The sequence below is a fragment of the Sus scrofa genome, chromosome 3 (assembly GCF_054392235.1).
Source record: "Sus scrofa isolate SSC_HxYL_T2T_F1_AM1 chromosome 3, Sscrofa_HxYL_maternal_Yorkshire_Landrace_v2.0, whole genome shotgun sequence".
In the NCBI taxonomy this organism is placed as follows: domain Eukaryota; kingdom Metazoa; phylum Chordata; class Mammalia; order Artiodactyla; family Suidae; genus Sus; species Sus scrofa.
Window position 1 is genome coordinate 93,622,142 of NC_139385.1, and position 16,704 is coordinate 93,638,845.

At 43.3% G+C, this 16,704-nt stretch overlaps 1 long non-coding RNA gene across 1 annotated transcript in view; it reads left to right on the plus strand.

The window, feature by feature from the left end:
- The window catches only part of LOC110260009 (uncharacterized), an 822,333-nt gene that overhangs the window by 89,928 nt on the left and 715,701 nt on the right, over positions 1-16,704 (plus strand). The window lies entirely within an intron of this gene.

Here is a 16,704-nt window from a genome sequence, read left to right on the forward strand (position 1 = left end):
CCTCACCTCGACACCCCTTCCCTACAGGAAGCCCTCCTTGACTACCTTTCTGCAGTCTGAGTGAGGAGTTCCTTCTAGGGGCATCTTAACTGTACTGACCTGGGCATACCTTTGCCATGGTATTTATTACCAGGCCATATTCAGATTTTAGAGGCTTTATACCTGGAATGGTTTAAGGTATCTGTGCTTCAACATACAAACTAAAATAAAAACACTACTAAACTGTACGTGTCATAATAATAATAAGCTCACACCTACCGAGCACTTGTTATGCACCAGGCTCTGGGGCTTTATGTATGTTAAAAAACCATTTAATTTTCACAACTGGTAATTGCATAATATATTCTATGCTGTCCCCATCTTACAGATAAGAAAATTCGGGACCAGAATGTTTAAGTAACTTGTCCAAGGTCGCAGATCTAGGAAATGGCAGAACTGGGCTTCAAAGACAGGAATAATTGTTCCAGTATCTACGTTCTTAACTATAAACTGTAAAAAATGTTTAAAAAATTCTGATTTTTCTCTATATTGCATTTTTGGGAGACAAACCCAGGGTGAAATTTGTTCAAAAATCTTATTCTCCCCTGTTGTTTCTGCTGCTGGGCTGAGCCCCTGTGCATGCACTTAGCTTGCCTTCTGGTTCCCCTGTGTGTTCACCTCGTGGTGTGGAATTGGCTTTGATGTGTCCGTCTTCCCTTCAAACTCCAGTCCCTGAGAGCAGGTCCTGTGTCTGTGTCCGGGTGCTCTGGGAAGGGCCAGTGTGTGTCACCACAGCCTAACTAGACCTCCAGCTCAGGCTGGCTTCCTCTTTGTTCCTTCCTCATCCAAGTTCAGCTTATCTTGTCAGTGGCTAGTGACAGGGTCGGCTGAGGTAAGAATGCCTTAAAGGTCTCTAGAACCTTCCAGCCCCTAACCTGTGCTCTTGCAACTAATTCTGTAGTAGTGGCCTGTTTTTCCCCGTGGTTCTCACATGTTCTTGAAAACTGTCTCTTGAGCCGTAGTTGGTAGGAGCTGTGAGCTGTAAATATGCTGTAATACACTAAATATAAATAACAAAGAAATCAAAGTCCTCCCTTGCCCTCCTTGCTCTCGGGACCCTTCACTCTAAAAGAAACACTACACGGTTAAAAATATACAAAGGGAGCTGCCTTCCTAACTGGGTGGAGGTCTAGCTGAAGTTTCAGCAGCCACCCCTAACCCTCATGTTCAAAATACAGATTTAGCTGGCGAGCTCTTGATTTCCCTGGCAGACCTCTCTCCTCCGTGGGGCTAGCCTGTTTTCTTTGTTCTGTTGAGATGTATTTGCATGTGCTTATTCACTCGACATTTTGAAGAGAAAGCTTGCATGTGCCTTGTCAGTGTTGTGTGTCCCTGTTTCTCTTTGGGTGCTAGGTTCCCTTTCTTTTTGCCTCTCAAAGAGATCCATCCCGTGAAGGAAGCAATGAGGGCTTTCTCCAGAACTTTCACTTTTCTGACTCTTCACAGTTTTATCCAGTTTGAGCTAACCTGTTGAAAATGTGGCTTTCAATGTGCATTGCATTTTATTCTTTTCACAAATAATAATTGAGCCTGCTATGTGCCAACAAGGGCACCTGCCTTATTATGGGAGAATTCAGTGTGTCAGGGAAGTCAGAGTTTTGGGTACCACTGAAGAAGGATGCAGAGAAATGACCCTATTCACAGCCACTGGGATTCATTCTGGGTGCAAACAGCCACCTTCTGGGTATGACAGTTGTAGCTTTCTTAGTGAGGGTTCTGAGTTCTGTATGCATGTGTTGGTCGAGTTTCCTCTGGTCTTGATTACTTTAGGTACAACATCTTGGGAGACAAAATTATCTTAAGTTTTCTATTGCCCTCAGAATATTTGACAATTAAACTGGGGAGTTCAGACCTCTCACCTTCATAGCTGATTGCAAGTATGATCCAGAAGAGAGCATTAGATGCTTGGATTTGGAGGTATTAAGAGTCCGATTCCATTTTGGGCAACTAGTTTTGTGCAATGCAATAAATAACGATTTTTTTTTTTTTTTAGTATAAGTAAATCCCCAATATTGCCTGGAATACACTTATACTAAATAATTATTTATTGCTTACATGAAATTCAAATTTAACTGGGTCTCTTGTATGTTAAAAAAAATTATGTGTAAATCTGGCAACCCTAGAAGGTAGGCACTTGAGGAATGGCTTTGAAAAGATTCATGTTGTATGTAGCTGGCGGAGTTTATGCTTTAGGGGTGTGGTTAGGGGAGGCAAGGGAGGGTCTAAAGGAAAATATCTTAGGCAACCAGACAGGTGCATGTTATAGGGAAAGTCTGATGGAAAATTAATAGTCAGTATCTGCTCATAAAAGAATTCTGGTTATCTCAGGAGAGGTCACCCTGGGCTTGGTGATGTCCTAAGGGGAAAGTCTTTAGCTGTTCCTGGTGCCAGGGCATTAGGGATAGATATGGTGAAAGGAAGTCTAGTGTGTGCCAGGAAAGCTGAGTTCCTTTAGTAGGGCCAGTTGGCATGACTTTGGGCAGTTCACTTAAGTCTCGTTGGTCTTCCTTTCTGAATCTGTCAAATGGGGCTAAATGATAATTATTTCATTTACTTCATGGGTTGAAACAATGCTCAAGCTCTTAGAAACAGTGTAACTTACTACATCACTAAAGGAAATGGACCCCTTGTCTTGGCAAAATACACTGGAGCTGTACCACATAGCTTTGGGAATCTGAGTCTTGGAAGCCAGACTTTGAACACTCTTCCTATCACTCTTGATAGGAAGTGACAATCTCATTGCTCAACCAGGCCCTTCTCCTCCTTTCAGCAAGGAAGCCCTTTGGATAAGTTCTCAGATGGTTTTGGGTTTCTTTAAAGGCTGTCCTGAGGTGGCTACTGTTTTCAGTACCTCAGTGGGATGCAAAAGTGTGAGTGAAGTGGATGTGGGATATTTATTACAAGCTGGTTCAACTTAGCTGGGAAGGAATATCTGGGTAAAACTTGAGAGTAGAAAATGATTGAATATGGATTTCTCCACAATGACTTCAATATCTCGACTCAGGTGAATAAACAGAGTGTGTCACATGCGTAATAAGACATATAATTCATATTGCACTTGAGAATTTACAACGTGCCTTTTTGCACACATTATCTCATCCACGTATATATTATCTCTCTGTGGGCAAAAACGGGCCTTCTGCTTCTCTGTATACATCTGGGGAGGAGCACAGGCTGCAGAAGGGGCCACTGAGCAAGCAGACCCAGCTTATACCCTTCCTCTTGCATGCAGGTGTCTTTGACCATTTGGGCAACATTCCCCACTCTGCTCCATTAAAAATGCTCATTTCGCATTTTTATCATCAGTGCTTATATTGAACTTAATGCTTTCTTATACTGTTATTCATAGTACTGTGTACTGTAAGCTCCATGAAGGGAGGGATTTTTGTCTTTTTTGTTCATTATTTTATCCTCAGTATTGAGAATATTGCATGTAACAGCGGTGTTCAAGAAATATTTATTGTGGAGTTCCTGCTGTGGCTCAGCAGAAACGAATCTGACTAGTAAGCATGAGGTTGAGGGTTTGATCCCTGGCTTCGCTCAGTGGGTAAAGGATCTGGTGTTGCCATGAGCTATGGTGTAGGTTGCAGACGCGGCTCAGATCCCGTGTTGCTGTGGCTGTGGCGTAGGCCAACAGCTGTAGCTCCGATTCCACCCCTAGCCTGGGAGCCTCCATATGCTGAGAGTGCCAAAAAGAAAAACAAAAAAAGAGAAATATTTATTAAATGAGTTGTTCTTCATAGATGAGTCATATTTTCTCAACTAGCTGTGAAGGCAGGGACTATATCTTCACTTCTCTGGTCCCCCCCAGTGTACCAGGCATGCTGCTGAAGAACTTGAATATTAGTGGTGTCACTTATATGTAAACGACCCTCATGTGCACAAGGAAATGTGTCTTGGATCAGTAGATGTGGTCACCTTAAGACCTTCGTGGGCTGAAGGCATCCTTATTATTGGAAGCCTCACCCCATGTTATATGCATTTTAAAAATTCATGTCCCTTTTACTATGTGTTTGTGTTTGAGTGTATGTACATACACATAATTTTGCTGTAAAATGTGAAATAACTTTTGTAATTTGCTCTGTTAATTATTACTTCAATTACCATGTTGATTTCACAGTTTCAATTTTGTCATTTGGAGCCAAAATATTTCTTTTCGTCTCAAACATTTTCTTGGCCCTGACCAAGCCCACAGGCCCTCGGCACTGTGCCTACAGTGCCTGATGCAGCCAACAGCTTCGCCTATGGGTACTTCCAGGGCAAGAGTGGCTGACCTCAAAGGAACTAGAGGATGCATTAAAATCGCGTGCAGCGCCCCTGCGAAGCTGTTCTCCATCCCCTTTTATCCTGTTCCTGGGCCTCCTCTCCTGCCCTGCCCCATCTGCCAGACTCCAGGCGTGTGTGAGAGAGGATGAGCTGAGTTTTATGGTATCCATAGTTGTCCCCCAAGTGTAAGTGTCTAATTAGGCTTGACACTACCGAGGCGTTTCCCTGACATTTATGTCACTGTCTCTCAATCTTTAGCAGCATTCGGTCTTGTGGGAAACACAACAAACAATGTCAGAAACAACATAAAATTCCCCATTAGAAGGGGCCCTCGGAAACCGAGCTGCTGTTTATTAGCCACACTCAAAGGGAAGGCCGAAGGGTGGGGCCGGTGTGTGGATTCCGGGCTTGGAGGAAGAAATAAAATGGCTCATTTAAATTCTTAAGAACTGCATAGGAGGCGGAAGACACAATGAGTATCTTAGAGAAGAAAGGCCATCAGTTGAACAAACTAATCACATGGTAATCAAAGGGGAGTGATTCGCTGCCTACTGAGAAGTACTTTAGAAGAAGTTTCAGCCAGGGAGAGTAAAGACCCTGTCGAATGACAGCTTTCATAAATTATAGATTTTTAAAAATTGCACAAAGGAATGTGTAATAACGTGCGAAATGGATTTAAAAACAATAAGTGCCCACAGCATCTGAGCAAGGCCAGGGAACAGGAAAGCCTGAGGCGGAGGGACTGTGAGATCCTTTGAGGAAAAGCCTCGCCTCTCGCACAAGCCCCGCCTCCCACCAAGCCCCGCCCCATCGAGGTGTCCTGGCACCGACTCAGCGGAGGATAGATAAATAGCCTGTGTGGTGTGGTTGCTGTTCTGTCCGGGTTTGGACGCCTGGTCCCTCACTCTACAAAGACCCTAAAAAGGGCGTGGGGGCCAGTACTCCCTCCCTACTGCGCACTGCACCCCCAGTTTTATGGACTGGGGATTCTAAACTTCAACCAGGCCACGGGAAAAGCTGCATGACTAGGTCTGACTTCCCACCAAGGCCAGACTCCCAGCCACGGGGGGCCTCCCGCCTTTGCAGCCAGCAGCCCTTTCCTCCCACCTGCCCACCACAGGTACCTTGAAGGCCTTTTCTTTTTCAGGTGAGTGCCAGCCATTTCCCTATGCACTATTAGCTGATAACCAAGGTGATAACTGGTAAAGCCTTCAGGTGTGTTTCTACCCAGACATTTCTGTCTTTGAAAAGTTGATTTGAGAAGTTGAGAAAGTCAGGACAAGTTAGAAGTGTTAGAACTGGGTGCTCTTTCTAGCTGTGTGATCTGGGGACACTTACTTAACCTTTCTGGGTCCCTGTTAAAATGGAGATGTGACTCATACCTTCTTCTGCATTGCCATGAGAAGCTCAAATGAGGTCCTGGATGTAAAGTGCTTAGAACATAAACCAGTGCAAAATAAGTGTTCAGTCGTATCAGTCCTTGTGCTCCTGTGGTCTCCCTGAGCATGGTGGGGGAATGGCAGAGACAGCACTGGCAGGCTTACCTCTCTTCTTCACCTCCTAGAGGAGCTGGAGTGGAGAAGGAGTATTGCCCCTGTGTGAGTTACTAACATCATGGGAATGGAAAGCTCCTCCTCTCATCACCAGATTTTCCCCGGTGAGTGAGTGAAAGTCATCTGAAAGATGTAAAACTTGTGATGCCCAGACCCTACTGCTGGTTCATCCCCTCTCCCCCTTTTTAAACAAGGTTCTTAGGTGATCCTAATGTTCAGCCAGGGATTAGAACCACCCCTCTGGATAAGGCAGAGGCAGAAGGAGTGCTTGGGCTGGATATTTGTATGAAGGAGCCCTGTGTGAGGGTAATTATGCTAGCTGTTGTAATGCATGCCCCCCAAATCTCAGTAGCATACCACAATAAAACTTTCTTTTCACTCATGTCACCAAAATCTCAGTAGCATACTGAAATAAAGCTTTCTTTTTGCTCATGTCACAGCCCTTTGCAGATTAGTTGTGGGAAGGAGCTCTTTCTGGTCCATGTTGTCATTCAGGGACTCAAGCTCCTTTCATGTAAAGGCTCAGTCCTCTTTAGTGTGCAGCCTCAGCGCATCCCTGGAGTCATCCAGCTGGGAGGCCAGGGAGGAAAGAGAGTGGAGAAGGTATGCCTGCTTCTCACTGCCTCCAGCCAGAAGAGAGACATCGCTTCTGCTCATGGCCCTTGGCAAGAATCAGTCACACATCCCCAAGAATGTGCAACGGGACATGTAGTTTAGTTGTAAACCCAGAAGAGAAAACAGGCTTGATGAGAACCTAGCTGTCTCTGGAATAGACTCCACAATGCTTCAGGTTAGTCCAAAAGCTGGCCCTGAAGTTTTTAACCTGAGATCTTTGAATTTCTGGAGGCTTTATGCAAGAGGTTTGAAATTGGATGCAAAATGTTATGTGTGTGTGTATATGAGCTTTTTCACTTTTCTCCTGTTCTCAAAGGCTGAGATGTCTGAAGTCCTGCCCCTGCTTGAACCAGAGTAGTAGTACAGTACCTACTTTATATTCTTTGAAAAAATGGTGGGGCCAGGTTGAGATTTCTGTCCCCTTGTCTCTTTCCTCTTCTTTCCTTCTATTGGGAGAGAATGATGGCTAAGAAACAGAGGTTTGTTGGCACCATATCCTGTGGCAGCGATGCTATTGAGCGGTTGTCAACCTTAGGGAGAGGAGGGTTTATGTGGCCATGAAGAATCTGAGAGACTGCAGTGGTCAGAGAAAGAATCCATCCTTGCTCTTCCAGGATGGAGCCAGGAGCAAGGGTCATCCAGAATTTGCCAGTTTGCAGTTTAGGGGAGTGGTGAGAAAAGAGAGGGAGATGAGAGGGAAGAGACTCACAGACACCCATCTGGGACAGCCTCTGTAAGGAATGAAAGGCGACTAGATGGGAAATGGACATTTTGCACCATTGTCTCAATGCTGCATCTGTTTGCAATGGGTTTAGAGTGCCATTGTTTTCTTCTGGTAATGGGCTCTACCTGAAAGCCCTTCCAGACGCTGAGGGCATGGCTGAAGTGTTACAAACAGTTCTGTGGCTTAAAAAGAAAAGTTGGGAAACCACTAGTGTAGCCTAACAATGGGGCTTTGTGCTCTACCCTGACCCTGCCTACCAGAGGGCCTTTTGTTTCCAACATTCCTGGCACTGGACTTCAGGAGGCCATCCGCCTTGTTTCTCTCTTAAAGTCAGAAATACTTACAGCTGGCATTTTATTTTCTCCCATCTCCTTAATTCCAGAGACCTACCCTCCCCCTCCCTCCCCCATGAGGCTAGGGCTGAACCGGAGTGGCCTGCTCCCTCTTCCCTCCATTTGTAAAGCAGGGCAGGAGACAATGCTCTGGCCGGCTGGGAGCGCCGGCTGTCTGGATGAGTGCGACGCCAGCTGTCAGCCTGGGATGAGGTCAGACAGAGGCCACCATGGTCCCAGGTGGGCAGGGGTCACCCAGGTGACCAGACTGTACCGGAGGCCCAAAGAGTGTATAGGAGCATGAACTGTTGGCCTCCTCTGTGGGAGAGGAACTGCAAGTGCTGATGGGAATGAACTGTGGACTCTCGCCAGGGGCCAGTGTTCCAGGTGCCTCCATCCCTGCAGGAAGTCCAGGCTCTCCATTGAGCTTCTGTGTCTGCAACCTGAACATAGGGGTGTCCAGGCTGTGCTGGCGGGGCAGCTTGTTCCTTTAATAGTTTTAGCATCTGTGGAAGTGCTTTAGGCAGAAGGGGTATGTTGGATCAAGCCCTCTCTCTGGCTTTGGAGGCAGTGAAGTATAGTGATTAAGGATCAACATTCTGGAGCCAGACAACCTGTGGCAAATTCACCTGACTTAGTAGCTTGGTGCCTTTCGGCAAGTGACTCATTTTGTTCATCTATAAAATAGGCTTAATAAAAATATGTGCTTATTTCATAGAGTTGGTGTTAGTTTGAATGAGTTGGTGCTTGTAACACCCTTAGAGCAGTGCCTTGTAAACAGTAAGTAGTCAATAATTGTCAGTTTTTATTAACAGCAAAAAATATACAGCCCGGACAATATAAATGTCCAGATCTCTGGGGGAAGGCACCTTCACCTTCCCACATGTGACAGTGCAAAAGCTCTGTGAGTGGTATTTATGTCCATCTATCCTCTCCCTGAGAAGCCTTCTCTCATCATTTACACCCACAGGGGTTGTCCATTGTTTTAACTGCCATGGTATTTGTGTTCTAGTACTTTCCTATCTAAACAATTTCTTTAGATTGGGATTCCTACCTTTTTTTTTTAAACCAATTCTCCCAGCTACTAATACAGTGAATTCTTGTTAACTATTCCTTCTGGTAGGATTATACACATAAAAAATAAACTTGTACTCTTTGTATGAATGTCCTTCATGAGATGAAAAATCTCTAATCTAGGATAAGGTTCTGACAATTCTGTGCACTTTATGAACTCCAGTTTAAAAAAAAACCAAACACTTCACCAGACCAAAAATGTATTGTAAAACTATGGTAATAAAACAGTATGGTACTAGTTCAGGAAAAAGGTAGACAAAGCAATGGAACAAAATAGGAAGTCCAGATATACAGCAGAAATATATGAGACTTTATTAAATTATAAAGGTGGCATTGCAGAACAATAGGTAATTGATATATTGTTCAACAAATGGTGTTGAGACAACTGGCAAGTCATTTGGAAAAGTAAATGTCCAGATTCCTTCATGTAAAAAGAAAAAGTAAGCCATAAAAGTATAATCACACAAAAAGAATGAAATTCTTAATGATATTCAAGTAGAATAGGCATTTCTAAATAAGACATGAAACCATGGGAGCTATAAAGAAACTGACTGGTTTTGATAATATAAAATCTAAAACTTCCATATGGCAGAATATCATAAAAATAGGAAATATAACATGGCTAATTGATTCTACATAGCCAAAATTCCATAAACAAGTAAAAAATGACTAATTGGGGAACATCTTTCTGTATTTCCTTAGTTTGCAAAGAGCTCCTCCAAATCAATAAAAAGACAAATATACCAATAGGAAAATAGGCAAAACTCATGAATAGATATTTCAAAGAAAAAGACATTTTAGTGGCCAATAAATATACAAGAGATTATCCTGTACTTTTTAAAAAGTCTTATATGTAGTTTTAGTATTACAGTTTCAAGAGTCTCATAATGCCAAATGTTTCCAGGGTATTAAGTAACAAACTCTCACTCAGTATTGTTGGACATGCACATTGGTCCTGTTTATTAAAAAGACAGTTTTAATTCAAAATATCTATTCCTGTTGACATAGACATGCCATTTCTAGTAATTTATCATACATGTATTTGTGTATATGTGTATACATATATATCTCCACACATACGTAAATGAACATTTAATGTGAAATATTGCTTATAATAGAAAAAATTGGAAACAACCTAAGTTGTCATGAGTAGGGAAATGTTAAATAAATAATGGTACTTTGATAGAATGAAGTTCTGTATAGCTGCTAAAAAGAAGGAAATAAGTCTTTCTCTTTATTTTTATAGAAACTTGTCCAAAATATGTTAAGAGAAAGAAAAAAAAGTAGTGAAACAGTATATGTGGCATTATCTCATTTGTATAAAAATATTTGTATGTAATATATTCTTCCATATGTGTAATAGGTTTTGGGAGGATATATATACAAAGAAGAGTTGACAGTGTTTACCTATGGGAATAGGAATTGAGGGGTGCTGGTGAGGGAAGAGTGGTACGTTAACTTTATGCCGTTCTGCCACTCTTTTAGTTTTGTTTATAACCAACTTATATTATCTTTAACATAAAAAAGTATAATATTAAAAAGAAAACTTTTTGAGGTCAACACAACAATAGCAATATCAATATTGGTTTTCAGAAAATATTTTAATAGCCACCATGTCCAGTTGCACAGGTTGTCAATGCTACAAATAACACTGTTCACAGAAATAATCTGCACAGCTGTAACTACATGCTATGCACATCATGCTCTTTAAAATAATCTTTGAGACTAACCACTTCATTTCCTTTGTCTGATCCACAGGTATAAAGTCCTTGATCTCTGCAATGCTTTCTGTTAGGGCAGGCCTAAATGAAATAAAAAATAAACCTGTGAGTCAATTTGAAAAACCAGACAACAAATGAACATGGCATCATTCCTCAACCAACCCCACAGAATCCATGGATATAAGATGAAGGTTGAAACACAGTAGATACATACCTATGGCAGTGGATGGGAATGGAGACAGAGGAGGTAGAATGAAGGGTAAATGAGGGAGACCAACAGTGATGTGTGCCACCAATTGGGGCGTAAGAGTAACTCTGCTCTGGGTGCCTGTCACTTTATTCATTATCCATCCTAGACTCCAGCTCTACCTGGCATGCTGTTGAAGGACAGTATTGGCATGGAAGGTCCCTCACCAGCCCACCACCATCCTTTTCTTCAGCTGGCCCTTGCTAAGGGCCACCCAACAGCTGGCTAGGGAATAGTATAATCAGGCCTCCCATTTGTGGCCTTTTTCTCCTTTTATTTCCACTTCAGTTGGCCTTCCCTCTGCCTGACCTTGCCCTGTCCTGGTGCTGGTGTCACATTTTTAGATCTGAAGAAGGAGTGGTGTGGAGCTCCCTTCCTGCATTTCTCAGGCACCCCCTCCCTTTTGGAAAGTCTGCTTTCTTGTTAGAATGCTGTTGTCAAGATTATATGTGATAAGTTGTGGCCAGCATCTTGACTTGATTAACAGAGATGCATATGAATATTTTAAAGCAGAATTGACCAAAATGAACTTTCATCAATTTTAATCATGTAGATCCTGGCAACTCTAATCTCAACTAGGCTCCAGCATCCTTGGAAATAACTTGCCTATGGTAGTGAAACTTGTAGCTGGTTAGTGCCTCTTAACTGCACCCCTGATTCAGATGCCGAATGACTCTTGCCATTGGGCAAAGAAATATCAACCGCCTGTGGCCCTGCCAGAGCAATGGGTATATTCTCTAAGTGCACCAGTGATGGAGTTGTGGTGTGTTTATCCATCAGGATTTTTTTTTGTAGGTTTTCAAGGATGGGGAAGGGAGTCAGGAACCTCAATAAGCATATCCTGGTATTTTGAGCCAGATCTATAATGGGGAAACATTAAAACATTTTCCTCTAGATTAATGCCCTGTTGGTGGTATCTCTCTGTTAACTATCCAGTGATAAAGTCCAACTGGAATAATAATAATTAAAAAAATCCCAATCGAGCCTCTAAACATCCTGATCCTCATCAGAAACTTGGCAGCATTATTCTGGGTTGGTTTTTGTGTAGCCCTATTGAGAAGCAGAGGCCTGGAACTGTACACATCTATAGCTTCCCTGCCTAAGCTCAGATTCTAGGATGAAGATAGTCTGTGATATTTTGCCCCTCTTGGTTTTGTACACTTGATTTATTTTTTCATCTTGTATTTTCCCTTTCTGAAGGTTTACTTGATGTACCAGCACGGAGTAGATACAGTCTTCTTTTTTTTTTTTTAATTTAAATTTAAATTTTATTTTTTTGTCTTTTTAGGGCCACACCCATTGACATGGAAATTCTCAGGCTAGGGGTCAAATCAGAGCCGTAGCCGCTGGCCTATGCCACAGCCACAGAAATGTGGGATCCAAGCTGTGTCTGTGACCTACACCAGAGCTCATGGCAATGGCGGATCCTTAACCCACTGAGCAAGGCCAGAGATCCAACCTGAGTCCTCATGGATCCTAGTCATGTTTGTTAACTGCTGAGCCACAATGGGAACTCCAATGACAATCTTCTGAAAAGTATTCTTTTGAAGGAAAGTGGCAGTAAGGGGTAGAAAAAAATGGAAAAGATGTAGTGGCTGTGGCAAACGGGCATTGTGGGGACAAGGGTTACCATTTGGCAGAGCCTATCTATAGGTACCACTGGGATAGAGGCTTCTTTGGCTTTAGACGCTTCCACAGGATGTCATGAGACTGGGGTCCCCAGTCTCTACTATTGTGAGGGAACTTGGGATGAGGATCAGGAACACCTATCTTGATCATTCAGTGTCTTCTTGCTTTTATCAGGGATTTAGTAGATCCATCCTACTGTACTGCAGGTCTTGAGAGTTTATGTGGTTTAAATAATCTGCTGTTTTTATGAGTGGTGGCATCTGGATGTGTAAGAAATGATGTTACCCAGGTTGATGTTCATGTGAGTAGTGAGGAGAGAAAGGCACCTGGTGCTAGAATCAGTATAAAATTTTGAGGCAGTTATTTTGGTTAATTATTTGGGATTATGGTAGTGGACAAGTTGTTTGACCCTCTCTGATTGAGATGTAGGCAGTGATTTCTGGTAGGTTCTGATAATACTGCTAAGAAGAGAAGGTGTGAGAATGATTCTGTAGCAGAAACTAGGGCATAGAAACAAGGAAGAACTCTCATTTGAAATGTGCCTAGCTAATGTTCAGAGGAAATGAAAGGTTCTAAAGCTAGCGATTGGAGCAAACCTGTTATACAATTAATACCATGGTCTTAAAAATAAGCATAGAAATATTTCTTGCCTATACAAATATTTTCTCAACCATTAAGATGGTGATAGGAAAGTGGGCAAAATCACTATGTTTTTTTTTTCCTCAGTGCTGGTGAAAAATTTAAAAAGTAAATAAATAAACTAGGCTTGCAGATAAGGACTTATTTCCAAGGCTATTCTAAGATAACCTTTTTTTAAGGGAGGTGGAACTAGGGTGGAGGTGGAGGGTCATGATATCCAGATGCAAGAAGCATGGTAAATCCAAATGCAGTTTGCTCTTAATTGCACCCCATGTCTTTGGCCTTGAAGGGCAGAGACTCAGAATTGGTCCAGTGTGATGCTTCATCAGTCATAAAGATTTAATTACAATCCTTATTTGACTAGGATTGTCACAGGAGGCCTGGTTAGTATTTGCTGGGATTTTTTCTTGTCGCCTCTCACTTTCTCCCCTTCCCGCCCACCTTCCTCTAGGCACCCCCCCCCCTTAAAAGGATGACCAGTTTTGAATTATGGTAATAGCTGCACTCTTGGTTTAGGACTAACCTCCCTGAAATTTTCAGGACCACTAATTTGTGGTTACTCCAGTGCTAGAATGAACTTGGCGCTCTGGCCTTTAGACTGGCAATGCAGTAAAAGTTTAAAGCGAAGACTGCCTCAGAGCCAACAGAAGAGAGGAGACGGAAACCTAAAGGTTATCCTGAAATGCACTTTACTGTTATCTATGAGAACAAATGAGTTAAAAAAATTTCAAATACCAGAATACCCTACAGGGAGGAGATATAACTATTAAAGGGCTGTTATAGCTGCAATAAATGTAGGAACAATAAAAATAAATTGATGAAGTAAATGTCAGCGCTGTTCCCCTGAGCTGCCCCCACACCTTTGTCCAAAAGTAGAACATCTCCAATTACAGAGGGTGGAAACAGCCTTCAATGACAATATGACAAGGACAGAACACAGAACGCTGGCACAGAGAACACAATTATGCACAGCCTTGAAAAATTGTATCATAGCACAATGCATGGGAGAAATCAATTAATGATGCAGGGCTTCCACTGCTGTCTAATAATCCTAGAAAGGAAAGGAGGGGAAAAAAAAAACCCTGTACACCCAGTGCATCAAAAAAGCTGACCCTTAAGTGGAAGTCTACATAATACCAGAGGTCAGTCTTCAGAGTTTATAGCATCTGAAATACTCTTTTTTTTTTCTTCTCATTTTTTTCTCTTTTAAAAAATCTAACAGTCTTAAGGAGGCATTTAAGTAAAAGTCACTTCTTCTCTGGTTAAATAGCCTTGCAAAAGAGAGTTCTTTGGTGGAAAGGGCAGGGATGAGCAAAGCCCGTGGCTGTCGTCGCAAGCCCACCAGCTGAAAGGGAAAAGGCAAAAGTTAGGCATAAACACGGTGGAAGGTAGAAGGTGATTTATCTTGTGCAATTTACAACAGGTGCTAAACATTACGAAAACCAGAGCTATTAAGCAATCAAATTAAGCTATAATTATAACCGAAGAAAACTGTACAGGAATTCTAATTAATTCAGATCTGAACATGTCCAAGAGGAATGCTCCAGCAACCCCACTTCTGAATAAAACAAAACAAAAATAACCCTTGGATAATGCCTTCAGATTGCACAGGAAATTAAGAAATACTTCTCGGCTGGAATATTCCAGGCATTCCTTATTAAATGGTGAGAGAAATTACCTGCAATGCCTGAGCATTTGGCTTTTCAGGTCCACACCATATAAAGTGGGTAGTTGGGGGGTCCTTGACTTGACAGGGTTTGAAATGGAGTGGACCAAGGGATTCCACTGTACCTGTAAGTACTTCAAAGGGTCTGAAGGGGCGGCTCATTCTTCTCTCCTTTGAAGGTTTCTCCCAGGGCTTATGAGCCTTTTAAAGCTCTTCACACACCCCTTTTCTTAATTTATTTTGTGTGTGTGTCTTTTGGAACAATTCCATTTTCTTTTCAGCCACTCCTCTTCCAGTCCTCAATCCCAGTCTTTCCATCTGACTTGAGCTTTTTACTTTTTCTTCTATCCCAGGCAGCCTTGGGGTGACAGAGACCAGGGCAGGGTTTTCTCTTGGATGTGCCTGAACCATGCAAATTGTGCCCCATTAAGCCACAGGGTCGTAGGAAGAAGTGGATGTTTAGATAATTGGACCAGGGGTTCTGTCTGGGGCCAAAGCATGGTGGTGATGAGCTCACACTCTGGTACCTGACTGTCTGGATTTGAATCCTGCCTCTCTCATCACCAAGAGCCTGTCCCTGGACAAGTCACTTAACACTGCTCTGCAGTGTCCTCTTTGCACCTCTTGGAATAACAGAAAAACACATGGAAAATATTTAGAACATTTGGCATGTAATAGCTGCTCAATGAAAATTAGCCATGTTCTTGTATTACTGGAATTTCAGGAAGCTTATCCTACCTTCTCATTTCTCTGATGAGAAGTCTGAGGCCCAGACAGGTTGGTTATCAGCCTAAGATCACCTACCTGGTATCAGAGCCAGTGTGTTGCTCCAGCAGCACTGGACTCCCAAGTCAGGGCTTTTCCACCTTAGCCCAAGTCCTGGTGTTGGGTCTTGAAGGATGACACAAAAATCCCATGCCTCTTGTTACAAACAGATTCCTGGGCCCTGACCTGGACTAATTAAAGCAAAATTTCTGGAGTGGTGCATGAACATCTATATTTTAGCCAAGAACATGCCCCTCCCCTCTGCACCTTCCCCCTCCCACTTATATACTGGAAAGCTTGAGAGCTGCTGGCTTAGCTTTGGGTAATTTGGTAAAAATGTATAAGGATTGACCCCAGCCAAGTCTCCACATTTTTCAGTCAGCCCAAGTTAGTGTCCTGCCTCCTGTGTGCCCTTCAGACATCCCTGTCAGCCTGTCCTCAAAAAGCTTTAAGGATCTGTTGATCAGCATCTGGTGGGGAGGGGGGAGGGGGTGGAGTGCTAGTGAGAAAAGGGGAAAGTGAGAAGGGGTTCATGTGCTCAAGGGGAGGCAGAGGTGATTGGTGACACTGATGTTCAGAGAGGGCAAAGCCAGTGAATGGACAGTTTGGGAGGGCTTCAAGGAGGGACCTTCCAGTAGGCGGAGGAGAAAAGCAAAGTCAGCTCAGCCAGAGCCACCCCTGGGGAGTGGGCTGCTGGGAGCAGGTGTCACCGGGGCAGTTGTAGGGTGCAGGGTGAGGGATAGCCTGATTATCACCACCAAGCACCACCGTCTTCTTGTGATACTGTCAGGCTACTCTTTCACAATTAACAAAGATCCTCTCTCCACAGCCACTTTTGCTTTGACTTCATCTGTATATGTGATTTTTCATTTTGGGGTGGCTGTGGGAAAGCACTTTGCCCCTTGATGGTCTTTGTTCCTACAATCCCCTCAGGGACAGTTGAGGTCAGCACAGACACGGTGTGGCCACAGGAGGCAAGGGAGCAGCGGGCGGGCAGGCAGGAGGGAAGTGGCCTGGTGTGGGGCGGGGTACCATCTCTGCAGTGCCGCACAGAGCGCCACCTCCCCATCATTTGCTCCCTGGTTATCCCCTGTCTGATTGGAAGGGGTGGGGTGGGCTGACCTTCATGGCAGATGGGGAAGAAGAGAGTGCCCTGTTTCCTGTCACTGGAGGTTACATAGATTTATCTGTGCTGCTTTACATCCTTTCTGAAAGCTGGCAGGATATAAATTAGAAATAAATAAAAGTAGATTTATCAGCACTTTCCAAGTTTATACCAAATTTGGGGGTGGCAGTGGAAGTGCCTCCCTGAGCCCTTTAGGTCAGAGGTCAAGGTGTATGTGAGGATAAAGACCAAATAGCTGTTGCTATCCTCCATCTCTCCCACTGAGCCAAGGCTCCCAGCCAGACACCTTGATGAGAGAAGGCGCATGT